Genomic DNA, 15561 nt, shown 5'->3' with positions numbered 1-15561 from the left:
AATCCAAAATTGTAGGCAAATTTACAGAATTAATATTTTGTTACATAAATCAATTTTATTTTTTAAAAACTAAAATAACAAAAATTTTTATATGTGTATTATTTTATTTAGAAAAAATTATTTCTTGACCCCTTCCTGTGATAATTCTTAGGTTTAATTTTAGCTACACCAACAAAGAATTTAACTTACTTCCAGTAATTAAATATATTAAGTTGCATATAATGAATAAGATATTGTGACTTAAATTCTTAAGTGAGTTGCTTCATATTTTTTGTGGAATGTCTTATATATTTGCATTATATAAATAGCTGGCAAAATATATTTGTGATTTGAAACAAGTTATTTGTAATTTATGATCAGGTTATTCATGTATTCACACGACATATTTTTATTGAGCTCCACTCTGTGCCAGGCATTTTTGCTCTGCCTGTGAGGCAGGGCAAAGGTGAGGAGAGTAGAAAAGTATGTAGTTGAGTCTTCAAGACCTTGTAATTTAGTGGTAAAGACAGAGACACATGTTCATACTATAGTTCAAATCATACTGTGGGTGACACATTAGAAACATGGAAACCACACTACTATAAAACTACAAAAAAGAAAGAAGTTAATTCCAACTGGGATAATGTGTAAAGACTTCAAGGAATGAAGGGCATTTTATCTGAGCTATAAAGATAGGTAAGAGCTGTGAATATGGGTAGAGATAGCAGAAAGGTAGGAAGGTAGGTGAGTAGGCACTAGCCAGGCAGAGATATGGCACGGAGAGTGAGTTATATCAATACACAGGTAACAGAGAGATGAGTAAGAAGTTCAGGATGGCTGGACGTTGCACCTGTATATAATAAGAGGAGATATGTGGTGTGCAGTGCTACATGTGGCCGGAAGACTAGATTACCGAGGAATATTGATAAAATTAGTGAACAGTGAGGAGCCACTAATCTGTTGTTCCATTGTAAAATAATATAACAGAGCCTCACATTTGCATAGTTAAGAGGTTTATAATGATGATATTATCGTTACAAGAATAAATGACTAATAATTAGAAGATAGTAAATGACAAAGTTGGTAGTAGATCCCCGATCTTGATTCTACATCAATTTTAGTCTAAAACTGTGAAAGTTTCTTAAGTACCAGGCATCTTACTAGTATTTGGGTTTGTATTTTTATCTTCCAAAACAGGTTAAGAAAAGATTGTTGAGAATAATGTCAAAAATTATTTTAAAATATATAGCTTTGGAGTTATTCCTTGCAGATTAATTGGAAGTGCTTACAGATAATAGTGCAGTAGAAATATTCAATAATACTGACAAGTACACTAAGAATATAATAAAATCCACCCTATTTTAAATACATTGTCAATTATATGGAAAGGTCATATTTTAAACATAAAATAAGTTTGTGAGTCTTCATACTATTAGCATGTACTTAGTATATATTATCTGCATTTTAAGTATACTAATTTATAAATTTATTTTCAATTTGCTAAAATGCAACACCCTTGGGTAAAATTATATAACATATAAGTACATTTTATACAAAAAAAAATCTAAACCTAAGTTTAGCTTTACATTTTATTTTAGAATGAAAAATTGTCAATAAGACATCCTTAAAGTTTCTTAGGCATTTTAATGTTTCTGTAAAGTCTATTATATACATAGGTTTAAAGAAAAAAATAATAAAAACCCTTCAAGCTAGAGTTTATGGCTATTTCCATCACAATAAAATGTCAAGTGAACTACAGATTTGAACCATGGATATGTGTTCCCTACTATGAAGTAGTATTATGAAGTCTGCTACTAGATCGTTATGATGCTCTTTGACCTGTACATAAGTAGCCTCATTTTCTGACAATAATATTCAATTTGCAAAACTAGCCCCAGTCATTTGAAAGTGCTCAACAGGCAGGGAAGCATTTAAGTGTTTTGTGTTGGTTTTTATAGAGGGCCTTGCGGTGACCAGACTGGGACCTTCCATTTTTCTCTTTTCACAGTTGGGTTGCTGATCTCACAAATAATATTTCGGTTGGAAATGAAAAGTGCGCCGCTGCCAGCGTTTTGTTGGGAATAATGACACACTTTACTACCTGTAAGTGCTGACCGAGTGCTTCTGCCTTCCCTTCCCAAGGTGACTGTAACACAGACTGATGAAAGATGCTGCGGGACGACGGAGGTTAAAGATGCAGACCCGGTGCTAGAAGCCAGGCTGACACTGATGGAGTGGAGTGCAATGAGAATGCCCACAGTATTGCCCTATCCTCTGATAACCAGTGTAATATGAAAGCTGACTGCAGAAGAGGGAACAAATTAAATCCATTAATCAAGCATATCTCTGCTAAACACTTGTTCTAAAGAGAAAACAAATGAAAAATTTACTGTTTGTTTTCATGCTTGCAAGGATTGGGGAAGAAAATTAATTATAAGGTACTGATCACACTATTAGTTAAGTTTTTTTTTTTTTTTTTTTTTGAGGAAACCACTTATTGCTTTGTCAAAGCACTAATGAACCTCATTATAGAGTTTAGTTTCAGTTGGTAGTTTTGCATTCAGACAAACGAATAGTACACACTTCAAAAGATACCCTAAGTAAAATTAGGAAAATTGAAAATCCATTTTTACCTCTTAATTTATAACCTGCTCGAAAATGACCATTTTATTTCCTATCATGAAACCAGAAGGAAATCGGATGTAGTTCCACTTTTCACTCAAGCGCCTGAAGGGGAACTGTTTCAGTGTGGGCTTTGCAAGGCTTGTGATGATGAACTTGTGAAATCAGGGCTTATAATTCAGCCATGGCGTTTTACTTTTATGTTGAAGCATGTCAAGCAGAGTTCCGGGCCAAAAGCAATTTTTGATAAGCTCTTATGAAATCCTTTCCTTTGCAAATGTTTTAAGTGCCCTGGACAAATAGCAAGCTGACACCTGGTATTCTGAATTCCCCCTTCAGTCTACACAGTGCAAGGCCGGGAAAGGAAAGCACTGCTCTGCTCCCAGGCCTGTCTGGCCAGTGGACTGAGGCTGCTGAGGGCAGTGAATGCAGTTCAGCTTCAATGTCCCTTTAGGTTGGGACAATGTCCCTCAGCCTTCTGTGCAGGCAGCTAACAGGGGGCCAATTCCAGCTCTGTGTGAGCCAGAAGTGCTAGGCCGCAGACACCTGCCTTCTAAACCCCGAGTGAAACGAGACTCGTTCCAGAGTGTATAAATCAGCTGTGAAGTAGAATGGCTTTTTCGGATTCAACTGACCTGGGCCAGATTCTAACCACTGACCCAGAAAGGAAAGGCTCTGTGTATCCCATTACCAATCCTGTGAGCCTTTGTAGACATCCTCATCTAATTCTGATTTGCTTTTATTTATAGGAGTCTTGCTTTTGTTTATGAGAAGGCAAGCCAAATTGACATTCACTTACTATATTTGTTTGGGTTGTTGGTTTAACTTCCCTAAATTTGCAGCAGCTTTAGGGGCATAGCAGGTGAACGAATCCGGTCAAAATGGCATCCAAGTTCACGGCTTCAGCCCCTAAGCTCTGTTACTAGGAATGATGGAGACAGACTTTTAAAATACTTTTCTTAACATAAAACTAAAGGTTTTCTTTAGACATGTTATTTCATGACATCAAAAAAAGTTTCAGCTTTTTTTTTTTTTTAAAGAAAGCTATAGGAATCTATAACAGTGTTTCCCTCTGGTTACCCTGCTGGCCTGTGCTGATTGAGGAGCTTTCAGAATTAGCTAAGGGTTTTCTTTTTTTTCAAAATAAGTGCGCCGCCTTGAGGGGTGGATCCAGGTTGTGTGGTGCTTGAAGGTTACACAAAATAGAAGGCCCTTTTAAAGAAGAATAATATAAATTTGCCAATACAAAAATAGATGTCTTAGTTTGGGTTTTTCTAAAGCAAACTGGAGGAGGAGAACATGGGTGTAATTCACTTCTGTGGGAAGTAACTCTGTAAGCGCAGTGAGGAAGTGAGGTTATGATATGAAGAAGGGAGAAAGACAATAAAGAGGCATAAATAATAGAGTCACCACTTTGAGCATTTGGGGCTCAACCTGGCTGCAGGTCTTCTGGGAGACATTTTACCACCGAATGCCGCGTTGAGCGGGAAGGGAACTGAGGTCTATTCTACGCCTATTCTACATTGGTTGAGGGTTGTTCCTGGGGGCAGTAATTCTCTGGCGTTTCTGGCCTTCTCTGTGCCTATCTGTGTGAAACACTCACGCAGCCAGAGGAAGTCCTCAGGGAAAGCTGGGCTTGAGGGGGACCCATGGGAAGTAAAGGAACTGATCAGCAGAGCCCTCTGGTTGAACTACAGGGTGAGTTTCCTTCAGGCTAGGGAATACTGGAAGAATACTGACAGCACCTTCCAGACTAAATATAAACGTGTATATTTAATTTAGTGATCAAGTAAGTCATGGAAAATCACAAAATTAAAAAGGTGACAACTATAGTCATTCCAGTGCTACCTAACGTAAGAGTAAATAGGACAGAGGGGCAGTTAGAGTAGAGTGGGAGAACAGTCTTAAATGACTGCTGCTAAGCCATCTTATTGTTGCAATAGTGTAATTGTAATAATCGTAATAACAATACCAGATCTTTCCCAACATCTCACAAGGAACTGCCTTTAATGAGGGGCAATATTTTCTTGGTAAATTGCCTATGACTGCTACTACTGAACTTTTCTTATACTCTCATGTGTGTAGTCCAGAAATTAAGTTGAGCACCACCTGTCAAAATCTTTCTGAATGATAAAAAGAACAACAAAAATTGGCAAAATAACTCAAAACATATATTTAAATATACATAAATATTTGAGATAATTGATAAACTGGGATTAATTACAGCCTGGTTTCACAACCATAATATTGTTGAAACTATGGGTGGGATAATTCTGTGTGGGGGATGGGTTACACTGTGTATTTTAGAACAAAATGGGGAAAAATTAATTTGCTCACATATCTTATAATTAATTTGCTCACGTATCTTAAATTTGTGCCATAATCCTCTTAATCAATTTTTAAATATCCACACAAAATATCATTTAGTTATTGTATGAATGAGAAAATGTTCTTAATGACTAAACCATAAAATATTATTAAAGATTACAAGGAAATAAAGATACTTTAAGGAGCTATCTAGTCATCCCACATTATTTGACACTCTAGATGGGTAACATATCTCTTCTTTTTAAACAATTCTAGGGTAGAAAGCAAATGTTTATAAGTTATTTAAGTTTTTATGTAAAAATGATGGCAAAATATGAAATTAAAACCTTTATATAAAAAACATTTATGATCATGACACAGGTGCAAAAGGTGTTTAATGTAAGATACTGATTAATAAAGAATAACCTTCTTCTTAAAAGACCATAAGAGCATGGGAAAAATTCCATTCAATTTAACTATAATTTAACAAACAAGTACCATATGCTATAAAACTTTGCCAAGCTCTTAAAGGTGAACAACTATAAACAAGATAAACTTTTGCTCATAAGAATTGAAAATCAAGTAAAGAAAAAATATAATAGATAATTGTTGCATAATTACAAAGTTAATACGTGTAACAAAGCCATGTCAAATTACATTATTCCTCCCAAATAGTATGCTGTGAATGAGTAATCCTAGTAGAGATGAGGAGGTTTACACACATACCCACAAGTTGGTTAAATAATTTTGATAACTACTGGATGGTATATTCCTAGAGACATCTACATCCTATATAATAAAAGCCTAATATGTTAGGTGTCTGGTCAACCCATCGGCCATTCAACCAATCAAAGCATAATATACTAATGATATGCTAAGGCTGCTCAAACACTCGCTATCATGTGCACTGATCACCAGGGGGCAGATGCTCTGACCAGTAGGTTAGCTTGCTGCTGGGGTCCAGCCAATTGGGACTTAGCAAGACAGGCCAGACATGCCCTGGAGCCCTCCTGCGGTCCCTTCCCAGCTGGCCAACCTCCCATGTCCCTCCCTGGCCCTGATTGTGCACCAGTGGGGTCCCGTAACCTGGCCTGTGACCTCTCACAATTCAGTACCCCTTGGGGAATGTCAGAGAGACAGTTTAGCCTGATCCCACAGAACAGGCTGCGGGATCCCACTGGTGCATGAATTCGTGCACCGGGCCTCTAGTTATTATATAAAAGCCTCTGAAAGGTTTGTCAGAAAAAAATACTATCAAAGTTCACATAATTCAACATTTTACAAACCAATTTGTATAGAAAACAACTCTTTCACAAAAAGATCAAATTTGGCCAAAACCGATTTGGCTCAGTAGATAGAGCGTCAGCCTGCGGACTGAAAGGTCCCAGGTTCGATTTCGGTCAAGGGCATGTACCTTGGTTGTGGGCACATCCCTGGTATGGGGTGTGCAGGAGGCAGCTGGTCTATGTTTCTCTTTCATCGATGTTTCTAGCTTTCTATCCCTCTCCCTTCCTCTCTGTAAAAAATCAATAAAATATATTTTAAAAAAAATTAAAAAATTAAAAAAATCAAATTTGGTGGGGCATCAAATCAGAAAAGTTGTGTTAGATAATTTAATTTCCATTAAAAAATGAGAACAAGCATAATAAAATGTGATTGAAGTGGGGGAAATTTTTCCCATACAGGAATGTGGATAGAGACCATGGAGGTATAAGAAACACCAAAAGTAAAAAATGCAGGTCATATCAGAATGCAGCCCGACTCAAGTAGAAATGTACATGGAATCTGTACCAGCAGATAAAAAAATTTCAGCAGTGCAGGGCAAATGCTTCTGAAATTTTAGGCTGAGGTCAATGGATTCCTGGGTGAGGTATATGCACTTTGTTCCCCAGGCCATGTAGAGACACTGATGCTTTGTGAGTAGAACATGCAATCTGTGTAGTAATTTAAAATTGAAGGATGGAAAAATTAAATGCAAAAAAATAAAGTAGAAAACAAGTTACATAGTTAAAGAAAGAACAGCATTTATCCTACAACCATATCTTGAGAAATATAAGCAAGTAAACAGTTCCAACCAAATTTCTCACTGGCCCTTCTCTTAGCCTGATCCTTAGCCTGATATTTAAGGCCCTTTATGAACTTGCCCCTTTCTGCTTATTTAGTAGCTACCCTTTTCATTCTTATCACATATTCCTCTTTTTTATACAATTTATACACCAGTCTAACTGGCTGTTCAAATAGTTTGGTCCACAAATCAGAAAGGAAATTAAGAATACAGATGTCCACAAGAGATATAAATCAGTTATGTTAAATAACTCTTTCAAAAAGGTTACCACACAACATCTAAATATACTCTGATACTGACTCATAGCAATAATATCAGATATTATCCTATTATTGGTTTGAAATTGATAAGTTCAGGTCCTGGCTATCTCAGTGACTGGCTTTGTGAATCTGACTGGTCATCTAACCCTTCTGTTCACAGCTTCCTTGATTCTTAAATGGAGATTGTTACAGAATTTACCTCCAGGGTTTTTCATGAGGATTAAAGAGATAATTGATATAATATACTTAGTAAAAGGTTTTGTATATTCTAAACCAGCAGTCGCCAACCTTTCGGACCTCATGGACCACTAAATTCATAATTTTAAATCCTGTGGACCACTAATATGATTTTTTTAAAAAGTATAAATACATTTGTAAAATAATGATCAGAGAACTTCCATTTTATTAATATGAAATGCACCTATTTAATATAACATTATAAATACTTATTTAATCATAACAAAATCTTCAAAGATTGTTTAATTGTAACAAATTTATTAAAGTAAGTTTAATTTTTATGAAATAATTGAAGCTTATTTAAGTATTACACATTTTTAGAGTGTGATATTTGCTCCTGTTTGCTTGAAGTAAGTTTATGGATTTTTGGCTCCAATAATGTTACTGCAAGACAGAATGCCATATTTCTTTCAAGCCTAGACCAGTTCCGAGTTTTAATTGCCATGACAGATGAAAATGTTTTTTCGCACAAATATGTCGTTGAAAATTGAATCAAAATTTTCATTGCTTTTTCACTCAGCAATGGGTATTCACTTTTAATGGAGATCCAAAAATGTGGTCTTGATAAGGATGACTGGAATTTAGCTTTGAGACTGTTGTCGGATGATAGATCAATGAGGCTTTCTTTTTCATTCATGCTTAAATTGCTATCTTCAATGTTTGCTGCAAATGGATCTATTATCCCCGTATTGCCATGTCTGGGATCTTCTTTCTCTGGGTAATAACGACCAGAAGATTCTGTGAGTGATTGTAAGTGCTGTTGAACAATGGTTACCACCTGCCTGTTGACACCCTTCTCTCTCATATATTCATCAAAGTTTGAAAACATTTGCAGATCTTCTTTAGCCAACAACGTTTGCCACAGTAATATTTTCTTTTGAAAAGCATCCATTTTACCTCGTAGTGTGAACACGTCCTTAAGTTGTCCTTGCAAGGATATGTTTAGTTCATTTAATAGCGAAAAAATACCTGCCAGGTATGCAAGCCTGGCTACCCACTCACCATCGGAGAAGAGTTCTTGTAATTTCGGATTATTTTGCTGCTGGAAAAATATTTTGACTTCTTCGTGCAGAGCGAATAGTCGGGTTAGGATCTTGCCCCTCGACAGCCGTCTCCCCTCAGCGTGAAGAAGAAGGTGAGCATACTGGGAACCCCTTTCTTCGCAAAGTGCCTCAAATATTCGAGAACTGAGCGCTTTGTGTCGAATTTCATTTATAATTTTAATAACATCTGGTAACGCTTCGTGTAGCTCTGGGGACAGTTTTTCCGCTGCAAGTTGCTCACGATGTATATATAATGCAGCATGTAGACAAATGTCTGGGCGGCCAACATCTTTCACCTTTGCAACAAACAGGTCCTGAAAGATGTCCAGTCATGTTTGCGGCACCGTCTGTACATATCCCAGGACATTTTTCCCATGCAATTCCGTGTTCCAGGAAATAACTGTTAAGTGCTTCAAACAGCTCAGAGCTGGTTGTTCCACCCGGCAAGTTGAGCAAACAAAGTACCTGCAGTTCTTCCGGTAACTCTCCTGCACACTCAGCCCTCACAAAACGAAGGAGAAGTGCCTTGTTGCTTACGTCGTTATAAAAATGGTGAATTTTTCACCATTTTTATAACTTGATTTTCAATATCTTCAGCCATGTCCTCAATTCTGCGTTTGACAGTGTTAGCGGACATAGGAATTGCTTTCAGTTCTGGGCAGCTTGCTTTCCCAAACCCTCTTCACAGGCTTGTAACACGCAAGGCTTAATTAATTCTTCTCCACAATCATATACGGCTTTTTATTTTCCGCAATCTGAAGTGCTATCAGATAAGAAGCCTTTAATAAGGATTTATTTCCAACAGTCATTTTTGTTAGAGCAATTACTTGCTTTTGCATATTTTCACGCATCCTTTGAACATATTCGAGTGGTGTTTTTTTTTAGCTAAATCCGGGTGTTTTGATTGCAAGTGTCTTTCGAGTTTCGAAGGTTTCATGGCATCATTGGATAAACTCTCAGAACACACAACACAAAGCGGCCGTGGATCCAGCTCACTACCAGGTTCTTGAACAAATCCAAATTTCAAGTAGTTCGAATCATATTTTCTTAATACTTTGAGTTTTTTCTTCTCTCCGCCTCCAGTTCGAATGTTCTTCCTAATGGTGCCTGATGTGGGCTGTGGAGACTCTGATTCATTGATCAGCTCACGGTTAAGTGAAGTACACATATTACGATTGTTACTATTATCATTACATACATTATCTTTTGTATTACTAAAGAAATGCAAAATATTCCTTTGCTTTTTGTTCATGCATCATGGGTTTATTTCATTTGAATCTAAAACCAAACAAGAAATGATAGTTATTAAAGTCAAGCTATTTGATGCCATCTATAATAACAAAAGTATAATGTGCTAATTAGACCAGACGACCTTCCAGATGAAGCTGGGACTGCGAGGGAAGCCTGGGTCCCAGGTGCCAGAGGGAAGCCGGTGCCGGCAGCCAAGGGAAGGAAGTCCTACTCTTGCACAAATTTCATGCATCGAGCCTCTAGTTAAATATAACAGTTAAAGAAAATACACAGTTACATACAATACACAAATAAAATAAAACAATTGGATGAGAATCGGTAATCACGGAGCGGGTGACTGCTGTAATGGTCGAAACAATACTGAAGCCGCTTGCACCTCTCTTGTTTCTCCCCCTCTAGTTACTAGAAAGGGGAATTCACGGAATGTACATTTCATGAATTTAGTGCAATGTAAAGGTGAAAATTGTCATTCAATCAGGATATAAGAATTTCCTAGAATATTTTTTGTTTTATTATTTGTTAGGATTAATAAAACATAAAAAATGAAGATAATATCCAAATTTTTCTACGAACCACCAAAATTTTCTCACGGACCATCAGTGGTTCGTGGACCACCGGTTGGCGACCGCTGTTCTAAATAACCTATTAATGGAGTTGCAGAAGTCTGAAGATGATAGAAAGAATCAAAAGATAGATAGTTAATCATTTTCTCCTCTGTACTGCCTCTGATCCTTGTACACAATCTTATTAAAGCATTTCTTAAAGCAATTTTTAATGTGTTTGTTTAGGCTTCATCTCCCTATTGGCCTGAATGTATATTAGGGCTGTTACTATTCATTTTTCATCTTTAATTCTGAATGTAATGTTTAACATATTATCATGGCCTAATTAATATTTAGTAAATTAATAAATGCATGTATTTTAACAATTTCTATACAATGATTTTAGAAACATTTTTTTTCCTTAACAGTTGGAGACTATTGGTATAAAATTGAATTATGTAAACATAAATTAGGTAATTCATATACATTGTTTGAAATCTAATGAAGAAATATAATAAGCCAAGAGCATAGTGGAATTTTTTCCAACGTTAAGTGGGAGATCGAGGGTGCAAAAGGAATGTCCTCAACTCCCCTGTTCATAGGTGTCTTGGAGAAAGGCTTTTCTCGCTTCCACGGCTTCAATTAAAACATGTTTTTATCTTAGAGAACCACAATGGATGATGCAAACTGATGATTATTTATTTCATTTCTGAGCATAATATTGGTAGAGTCATATTAAATGGTTTCCCTTCATCAAGGGTGCAATGTGGCAAATATAGGGATGGCCGTGCAAACTCAGCTCAATCTTTCCAGCAATTTAACTGAATGCCATTCATTGGGTGCTGTCTCTGTGGAGCATTTCCCATAAGAAAAAGATGATTTTCTGTGACCTCCAATGCAGTGAAAACTATTTGGCTCAATTGTATCTTTTCCAGAGGACCAGACCCAAAGAGAAATTACAAAAGAAATATAAAAGCATTTTTGCTCCTTTCTGCTGGAGGGGTTTGCTTTAAACCTTACAATTTTACAAAAACCAATTTTCTTTAAGAGGCCATTGCCACTCAAATCAGCAGCACAATAAACTTGCCAGGATCATACTATGTGTTGAATAATGAAAAATAAAATCGCTACAATCTTATAAAGCAGAATGATTTGCTTTGTGGTATTATTTATTTATTTTACTATATGATACATGTTACAATTGAGATGAAATGGGTGTTTCTGGTTTAAGTTCAATGCTTACTCCACAATTTGGTGAACCCAAAAGCAGATACTCTATTATACTTTCAGAACAGGTAGTGTCATAAGGGTGACTACGCAGACCTCTGAGTCTGCCAGTCTGGATTCAAACCTCAGTTCTGCAGCTTACTAGCTAAATAAAATGATGTAGCTTCTCTGTGCCTCATTCTTTTTCTGTAAAGTAACAATAATATTTATGCATATCTTCATATAAATATACTTATATTCTGACATTGTTGTGTGTGGGGGCTGATACGTCAATCCCAATTATATTATATTCAGAAACTAGTAAATATCCACCAGATTGGTCCACAGAACCACTGGAGCCACTGGACTTTGGCGGCTATGATTGGATACTGACAAACTGAATTGAGCTGTTTGTCACCCATCGTCCAGAAGCACTATTCTAAGAGGAGGGCCATAATGACACTTCAGGTTCAGGTTCAACTCAAATCCTGCATGCGGTAGTTCTCCGAAATATTTTCCTTTCTTCAGTGAGCAGTCACCTGAGCAGCCCCCTGTCACTCTTGCCAATCTCCTTGCTCATGAACTAATTCCTTACTTTTACCTGAAGTAACTGATGATTAAGGTTTGATGAAAATGTGCTTCACCCTTTGTTTTCCTTCAACCCCAGGAGCATGACTACCTCTTCTTGTCACTCTGTTTTCTGGCTTCTATACCCTAACACCCTTATCCCTATTTTGCTCCCAAACCTGGGTTAAGTTTCCAGTCCTGGTTTCCTCAATGACACCACGATGCTTGCTCCCCTGTTCGTGGTGCCAGTCCAAATAAACATTGCCAGCAAGAGCACACCACGTAAGAACACAGCTAAAATGCCCGCCTTTCCATCCATAAAACCTCCAGTTCTTCTCTAATGGTGAACGCTTTAGTGTTCCGCTGTAGTGTCAATAAAAGCCACTTATGTACTTGTGCTTACATGTGATTTTATAAAAGACATGCTCTCTTATGTTCTTATTTTCTCATTATCACCCTCTCAGTTGGTCTTTAAGATTATCACCGCCATCTACATTTTTGTTCTGGCTGCCAAAATAAAAACTGGCTGGAAATTCACAATATTCTGAGGCATTAGAAAAATACATGACATTTAATTTTAGTTGAATGCTAGTTTCTGCTCAAATATTTTAAGCCCTAGAATACTCCACTGGTGACTGTTTTATACCATTATGATTTTCCAAATCTTTTTATTATTTATTTATTTTATTATTTTTTTTTTTATTGTCTAAAGTTTTACATATGTCTCCTTTTTCCCCAGTTGACCCCCTCCTCCATCCCTTCCCAGCCCGGGCAAGCCCCAATCACCCCAGCATCTGTTTCCATTGGTTATGCTAATATGCATGCATATAAGTCCTTTGGTTGTTCTCTAACCACCCCATCCCCTACCATTTGTCTCTAGATCAATCTATTCTTGTTCATCAAATTATGTAGATCATTATATTCCACACATGGGTGAGATTTCATATCACATCATAGTCACACAATGTACAGATTTAGCATTCGTTATCTTCCTTTTGAATCTCTATCATTATGAAATATCCTCTTTAGATTCACTTATGTATTAGGGCTGGCCTCTGCATTGGTAAGACTCCATCAATTTCTGGCATACTCTGTTCCTAAGGCATTATCCTCTTTGGGGGCCTTATTTTTAAAATATTCAATCACATTTGACATATAATATTCTAGTGGTTGCAGGTGTACAACATAGTGATTAATATACCTTACAGTACCCGTAGAAGATGAGATCTTACGGATCTTTATCACCTCATCACTGCGAGACTGAAGAATACTGAGTCTTGCCCTTCAGCATCTTTTAGCTCAGCTCTTTAATATTTTATGGTCCACAGCTTCAAAATTTGGTAAACGCTCTGAGGTAAAGAATGGGTATGTATTTGAGGTCTCTGGTTTGCCACTTTAGCCACATATGAAGGTTAAAATGCCTCTTCATTCTCTGTCCCCCAGCTTTGTTTTCTTGCTTGTTTGTGTGGGGTTTTTTGTTGTTTTTTTCCTACCAGAACCATTCCTGGGCTCTCAGGCCCTAAATAGCCCCAAAATAAGTACGAACAGGAGAAAAGTAGCTCTAAATCCCCATTGTCAACTCACCCCTTCCTTTACTGCTATCTTATCTAACCTCTCTTGTTCGTACAATGGTTTGGTTAGTTTCTATTCCTTCCTCCAGGTGAGTAGGCCTTTCTTTCTAATCACTTTGAGACACCGAATCATTTCACTCACCCTTTTGGATTCAGAAAATGTCTGGAACAGAAACTAACCAAAGCCTCAAGTCTCCAATTTCGTCACTTTACTTATCCAAACCACCACGAAAACTTTAGGTGATTTAGCTCTGACCCAGCAGGAGACCTTGGCCCGGTCCATGCTCGTATCTGCAGCCCATGCCCAGCACCAGCAAATGCTTATGTGAAAAAATAGACCCTACCTATTGTCAGCTCACATGTGAACACCTTCCTTCTCCAGAGTCCCTGTTCATTTTAGTCCTCCCACTACTTCCTCTTCTCTTGGACACTTTAAAGATACAGTTTTGGGAACTTATCTAGGCTTCCCTGGTGGTTGTCAGAGAAAGCATTTTCCTGCCAAGACTAACTACACCTAACTCCAAAGCAAGAGTCTTATTTTGTTTTAATGCACAATTTGTTCCATTTGTCCTCTCGTTTTCTTCCCTGTAAGTTGCAATTTCTATCTGATCCCACTTAACACAATCTCCGGTACCCATGAAAACTATCGTCTTTCTGGCAAGGCTCACCTTCAGGTCTTCTATCTCAAATGTGGAATCAGTAATTCCACTAAGCTTGCTGATTTTTTTAGTGAAGAATAGCATTAGGTCATTAGAAGCCAAAATCTGTGCACTGAAGTTGTATTTCAGATTGTTTCATGAGACAGCTGGGAAAATTACACCAGAAATCCAATTGTTATGAAAATTTACCCCTTAACTGATGAATGCAAATTATTTCTAATTTAATTACAAATATCATAATAGTTTATTAAACTATTATCTCCTTTCCAATAAAACTCAATGTACTATTTGATAATATAATAATACACATTTAATTTATGAAATATCCACTTTTTTCTTTAGTTTAGTTCTTGCATTAAGTGTCCAGGGGTTGCTTATAAGGTAAGGAAGTAAGTAGATAACCATTGTCAAAATCTCATTAGCATCAATTATCCAGAAAACATAAAAAATCTTCTAGTCCTTTCCTAAAAACAAATACATACTAACAATTTCACTAACCTAGCAGGCATATATTTCATATAAAGCTACAATTAAGGAAACAGACCAATATAAGTTTATAAAACAGACCAATGTAACATTTTGTTTTCATTTTTTTTGTTTTCCTAAACTCAAATTCTTTCTGTGACATTAATGCCATTATTTACTTAGTTAATTGCTCTGATCTGATAAGATAACAAGCATTCTTTTATCTCCCAAAGATAGTCAAATAATTTTAGTCCAGACTAGGTCCCCAGATTAAGCTCCCAAGTGCCAGGAGATAGAAATGCTACCTTCCTAGGTATTTACATTTCAAAAGAAGTACCTATAAACCTGAGACATCTCTAGATTACCAGAGTAGGCAAAAGCAGGTTTATAGTTGTAATACAAAGAAATAATATAATACATAATAAATAATAATACAAGAATAAACTGTGTGTTATGTACTGACAACTATAAACTTACTTTTGCCCACCCCTGTATAAAAACCAGAGATAGCAGGCATTAATCTGGTCCTTAGAAAGATGTGTTTACATTCTAAAAAGATAGTGTAAGAACCCAGAATTGTATCCATCAAAGGAGCAAAGGTGTTTTCATTCCTTCAGGAATATACACACACATACATTATGTATATATATGCGTATGCCTGTATATGCATATAAATACATGCATACATATGTAAATGTATGTGTATCCTATATAATAAAAGTCTAATATGCTAAGTGACCAGTCATCCAGTCATTCGTTCAACCAATCAAAGTGTAATCTACACTAA

This window comes from Cnephaeus nilssonii, assembly GCF_951640355.1.
Source record: "Cnephaeus nilssonii genome assembly, chromosome: 3".
Lineage (NCBI taxonomy): Eukaryota > Metazoa > Chordata > Mammalia > Chiroptera > Vespertilionidae > Cnephaeus > Cnephaeus nilssonii.
The sequence above is the reverse complement of the archived record's forward strand: the minus strand, read 5'-3'. Positions refer to the sequence as shown.